At 52.4% G+C, this 6,031-nt stretch overlaps 2 pseudogenes, besides 2 other annotated features; both read left to right on the top strand.

Moving 5' to 3' along the window:
* Positions 1-4,419: part of a sequence feature (areas not merged during assembly with more than two copies in the genome that could not be assigned to a particular haplotype) that runs on past the window's edge.
* On the top strand, positions 646-4,482 carry Tc00.1047053508159.26 (annotated as a pseudogene).
* Positions 4,420-6,031: a sequence feature (heterozygous, Esmeraldo-like haplotype).
* On the top strand, positions 4,966-6,031 carry Tc00.1047053508159.13 (annotated as a pseudogene; the record flags this gene model as incomplete).

Here is a 6,031-nt window from a genome sequence, read left to right as displayed (position 1 = left end):
AAGGCACGAGGCCCCTCGCAGATGCGGCAGGCCGTATTTGCTCCTGGCAGGCTGCTCTCCTCTCCCTTTCCTCATTTATGGCGTCCATGTTTGGTTGGTTCTGTGATTTGTTGTTTTATTGATTCTTGGCAGCAACGGATTATCGAGCCACCGCGCTATCCCCGGGGCGGGTGCGTAGCGGTGGTGTGTGCTTCACGGCCTCCGCTGCGGCTCCCACTTCGGGTGCCGGGCTCTCTTTTAAATCTCTGATCGTTGGGCGGACGTGCTCTGCGATGGTGGCCGGCGTGTGGGCCTTCGTATTTATTTTAGGAGACACGAGGAATAGTAGTAGCAGTATATATATCAACAGCGCTGAATAGATATTCATACCGATATCTACATGCCTATCTATATACATATGCAGCCAATAAAATAGCAATTCAATAAGACAAGAAACCAAGCAATCCGTCAATTTGTAGGAGAGAGAAGGGATATATCCATATCTATACAGATGCATCAATGAATAAGAATAAAGTATCGTTTTTAAACTCATACCCATATCGATATATCTATACATTGATCAAAGCTTATTTTCGTATATATATATCCCTCCATATAATTTTTCACCGTCTTTTCTTATTTGTGGCATTTTGCTTCCGTTATGTTATGTATTCTTCTCCCGTGAGTTTATTCTTACTCTTTTAGAGCGCATAGGCATTCCGTCCCACGGACAGGGTTTCATATGCACTGAAGCACCCCATCGGACAAAATGTCGCGAGGGGTTTGCAAAGCCCATCTCAATTGAATGATGATTGCTATCTTCTTTGATCTTCTGAGGAGCTGCGACGTGTGAGTGCGTTGCCCCCGAGACCCAACACAATGACAACTTTCAACGAGCAGTTTGCAGGCGCATTTTGCGGTTTTCTTGAGGTGTAGCCCACACCTGTATTTTGGGAGTGAATGCACGGTGTACCTGTAGGGGATGCTGAGGGTGGCGTCAGCGAGGCATGGGACAACATGTACTCCGGAACAAGTGTGTGGCGTTGGCCAGAGGAGGTCCTGTGCCAACGGCATCACTGATTGATGGCCAGTGATTTTGGGGCTGGGAGCTTCTTTGCTTTAAGGAATGGAACGCCGCTGGCTGACCAGGTGCCACTCGCTACCTAATCTGTCCTGGATGGGGCTTAAGAGACGATGCGGGCGCATGCAGAGGAGGGAAAGAAAATAGGACATTGTGTGGGCATGCACGTGGACGTGTCAGAGGGTCACAATATCCCTCAAGAAGTGTGGAGCCCCCGAATTGATGATTCGATTCTCCTGAAAAAACTGCCTGGGGTGGAGGTGAGTGCGCTGACTTCCTTTTTAACAAGTTTTCCTTCACCTGACAGGCTGCGCGGCTGACGTGGAGGGACATCATGCGCACCTTTTTCCGGCGGGTGCGATGCTGTTTCCCACATTTGAGGGCGATTTCCCCGATGATGCGCTCTGCCATCCTCACTTGTTTTATTTGACGACACGACGCAACGCGGGGTTGGTGCTGAGCGACGAAGGCCTTCCGTCTCGGTTGGTACCAAAACGGAGAGTCCATGAAGAGGCATGCCGCTCACGACTGGTTGATGCTTGGCCCGGAAGGAGTCTGAGTGCCACCGTGGAGCATCTCTCATCCGCCTGATTGCAGAGCCCTCTACACATTGCACATGTCTTGTGCTCCTGAGTAATGCCGATAAGGGCGGATCGCATGATGGTGTTTCATTGCTGAAAGGCACTGTGAGGAGGAAAAATATTATTTATTATTTCTTCTTCCTGGACGAGACGAATCCGTTCTTTGTTTGAAGTACGAGTGCCTTGTCGCAGTTCTTTTTGGCCGTTGGTGGCTTTGGTGTTTATTCCAATCAATGGCTCTCACTGGCGGCTTCAAGGCCTAATATCGACTGGTGCCGTCTTTCTTGGGCCCACGTTGCTTGGCCCATCAACTGTTTGTGCAACCGGACAACAAGTTCTCTGTGGGCGTGGATCATGTTTCGCGGAATATGGCCACAACGGCTGCTGAGTGGGCTGGTGGTTGTTGCGTCCTGTATGACGATGTTCTTGCGGATTTCACTCTGTTGCGTGTAAGTGACGTTACATCTGTGCCTCGTCGTGTGGCAGAGGCCTGAACCAACGGAGGATAGAGTGTTGTGATGAATTAGGGCACAGAGAACCCTCGTGTTGCTCATCGTTATGCCCGTTTTCACTGCGGTCCTCGACGTTGGGAAAATTTTGTTTTGTGCGGTATGGAGAGCACTCCTCCGGCGGAATATTGCCGTGTGGTTGTCTCTGGTTCAAAGGACCCTGTGGAATACTTTGTGAGGGCGAAGGGCGATGGCAGGACCGTCGTGCCGGCACAGACGGAGACGAGAACAGGGTGGTTGATGTGCACTGCAACATTGCGCTCCCAATTGCGTCATTGGATGCGTGCAGAGCAGGTGGCTCTCCGGTGTCTGTTGACTTCACGGCCAACCCGCTGGCCCATTCTGAAGGACATTCAAGAGCATTCGTCCTCTGAGGGTGTTTCTGCTGGGTGGTCCGCACACTGCAGTGTTCGCTCCATTCGGCCTTTTCTTTGGTGAGAGGATGGTCTGTTGCACTTCTTGGGCCCCTGTGGAGGGGGAGGGTCATGGAGCAAAATGCCCACCGCTTCGGTGTTGGCGCACCGCGTACTTGTGGCCGCGTTACGCAGGAGGCATAATCCTCCGTTGAAGGATGAAAGCAACGTGTTATTGTCCCTTGCCAGCAATGCACGGCCTTCTTGTTATGTTGTTCGGGTGTTTCTGCAGGACAACGAGTTTGCAGATGGTTACGAGGGATGTGTGGCTGCAGGGTTTGAGCGCCGGTTTTTTTTTTTTTTTTTGACGGGCGGTGTTGAGGAATTACAGGCGCTTGCAGATGTCATCGCCGGCGTGAGGGCAGGTGTTTCAGCCACCCGAAGCGCGGCTGTTGGGAAGACGAGTTTTACTCTTGCGGTGGGGGCAGGCATCAACGAGGCGAATGTGCGGGCCCACCACCCTACTTTCTGTACTGTTTTGCTGCGACGACTGGATCTGATCGCCAGCCACATTGAGCCGTCGCCATGTGGCTGCAACGTTGTCTCGAAGGGGTCGAGAGGCCGCAGGGCACGGCAGTTGCATTCATCCGTGGAAGTGTCAGGGGGGAAGAAATGCGAGCCTTTCGGCATCTAGCATCTCGCTGCCTTTTGATGCCATATTTGGTGAGTCCATGGGTACTGTCTGGTGCTCCTGTCTTTTACTGGATGATTGGAACTGCTGAGATGTGGAGGGTATTTGCTGCACCTTCTTTCGGTACCTTTGTCGCACGCCGTGTTCGAGACGGTTTTTGATTGCCGCACTGCACGGGGTGCTGCAAGGCGGTAGTTTATGCCACGCGATTGTGTTGTGGGTGCCATGCGGTGGAAATATTTGACGTCGTTGAGGTGCCTTTGGAGGGTGGAGGTGGCGATCCTCCGGCGCGGGTGATCACTGACAGGTTCACACGCCCCCTTGAATTTGCTGTCCCTTCTTTGTACTTTCATGAACTGACCGCGGATATTGCAGAATAAATTCAGGTTGCTGCGGTGCTCCACACATTCAAGGTGTTGTCCTCCGCGCCGTCAACCTCGGCGGCTGACCGACCGGTCTCTTTGAAAGGATTCGGGAGGAGGATCCGTTTAATTTGTTTCACGGCTGGAGCCACTTCCTTCATTTCTTTCAGCTAGACACGCCCACACCGTCACCTTGCTGTTTTTCCCTCAATGGAGGAAAGGGTGATGACGAACCTTGAGAGACGGTGGCTCTTTTTGTTTCATCGCCGGGGGATCGTTCAGCGGCAGTTGATGCATCAGCCCTTCCTGAGGGTTGGCGACACAAGCTCTGTGGCTGAGACGATTTGGATGGGAGTTCACTGGGGCAAATTATGTGCCTTATTTCCGTGCTTATGCCGATGGGATGCAATTATGTGGCCCTTCCTGTGATGCTTCGTGTGTGCCACGACACTACATTGGGGAGAGCACGAGGTGCTATTGGCCGTGCTATTTTGTCAGACGCCACGGCTCCTTTCGGGTGTGTGATTCGACTGTGTGGTGGGTCTGTTGAGGCGGAGGACGTGGATGAGCCGCACTCACCCGACTGCTGCGCCTCACTTTTCTGAACGTCTTTAACAAATTGCTGGTCCCCTTTTGCTTGCCTTACCGGGCCTGGCGACCTCTTGAGGAGCGATGCGACGGCGTGGACTGTCAGGCTGCTGAGGAGGCCGTGGCTGCGCGGGATGTCCTACGGATTTTTTTTGCGTTTCAGGACTACTGTAGAGAAGAGGACGTTTCATGCCTCCTCCACGTCCAGGAGAGTAAATGGAGGGATCGCAGTTGTGGGATCGCACTTCACGAGGGTCTGCGCTCGTTGATCGCATCGACGGCGCACTCTGTGTGTCTTCGACCACTGCCGAAGCATCCCGCCGTTTTTCTTCCGGTGAACGGGAAAATCCACCGACACGCCGAGGGGGTGGTGGGGGATGTTGCAGCGAGGAACGCTTTAAAGGCCCTGCGATCAGGGAGCGCTGCTTGCAAGGATCCCGCAGCACTTGGGATTTTGCTCGCCTTTAATTTCTGCTGGCTGTCTGTTGGTTGGTGCTGTTTGCCGGAGGGCGTCTTGGCCCGTGCGCAACCGTCAATGACTCTGCTTCTGTGTGTGGCCTCACAGTGCTTGGGCCGTTGTGGACGGTGAGAGTAATTACTGTGGCGGTTACGACGAAGCGGATGCGTTACACTGTGGATGGTGGCGCCACCCACTCCTCTGCCACGTTCTGTTTTGGTGCTTTTTAGATTTTACTTTGATTTCTTGCACACAAACACACTCAGGCTACGAAGGAAGTTAATACCAAACGCGAATCGCCACTGTGGAATTTGACGTCTCTGAAAGGAACAACAGCACACACACCGCCCACACACATATTTACATGCACTCACGTGTTGCTGCAGTGAAGGCACCCCGCACACACAACCGTCGCTGCGTGACCGGATCCAGCGGAAGGAGGAGGGAAAGAAGAGAGAGTGAGCCGCAGAGGCCCAACATGTCCCGGCGTGTGTTTATTTCCGCGGTGCTGCTTCTCGTCGTCGCGATGTTTTGCTGCAGCAACACTGATGGGGCTGCGGAACCTAAGAAACCAAAGTCATGTCCTGGATCTCAACCAGGGGAATATTTTGATTGGAGAGATAAGAAAGAAGAAGAAAAGGTGAGTTTTCTCTATGTTCCCCAGTCTTGTTGAGATGAAGGGTGATGTGTTTGCCGTTGCGGAGGCGCAGTGCAGTAATGATGAATGCCTTTTTACTGGGATTGCCTCGGAGTTCCTGAATTTGGAAGATAAAACCCCAAAATCCCTCGATAAAGCTAATGTAAAGACGCAATTACTGGATAAATGTCCTTCCGATGGAGGGAACTGCCCTTCCCATACAGCGAAACACGCAGATTCCCAAGGCATTAAGAAAGTACATGTGGGCCGGCCAACAACGGTTGTGAAGGGAAATGACATTTACATGCTTGCTGGAATCTACATCAGTGAAAATGTCCTTACTTGTCAATTGGAATCGTCTGGCGTGGCTGCATGGGGACTTTTGCTGGCGAAAGGGAAAGTCACTGAGGATGAAATTAACAAACGAATCCATTGGAATGATACTCTCAGTATCCCGTGCACTTTTCTTGGTGAACATGGCGGATCCTTGACGGGGTTGATTGGCAGCGGTGGATCGGGTGTTCAGATGGAGGACGGTACGCTTGTGTTCCCAGTGGAGGCAGTGAAGGAGAAGGTCGGGGCAAAAGAGGATGGCAAAAATAACAATGTCTCGCTGATCCTACACTCGAAGGATACTAAAGTTTGGAAGCTGTCGAAGGGGATGTCTGACGGTGGCTGCAGTGATCCCTCCGTCGTGGAGTGGAAGGACAAGCTCATGATGATGACTGCGTGTGATGATGGCCACCGCAGGGTGTACGAGTCCGGTGACAAGGGGGATTCGTGGACGGAGGCC

The sequence above is a fragment of the Trypanosoma cruzi genome, genomic scaffold (assembly GCF_000209065.1).
Source record: "Trypanosoma cruzi strain CL Brener 1047053516699 genomic scaffold, whole genome shotgun sequence".
NCBI lineage: Eukaryota > Euglenozoa > Kinetoplastea > Trypanosomatida > Trypanosomatidae > Trypanosoma > Trypanosoma cruzi.
Note: the sequence above shows the minus strand (reverse complement) of the source record. Positions and strands in the feature narration are given on the sequence as shown.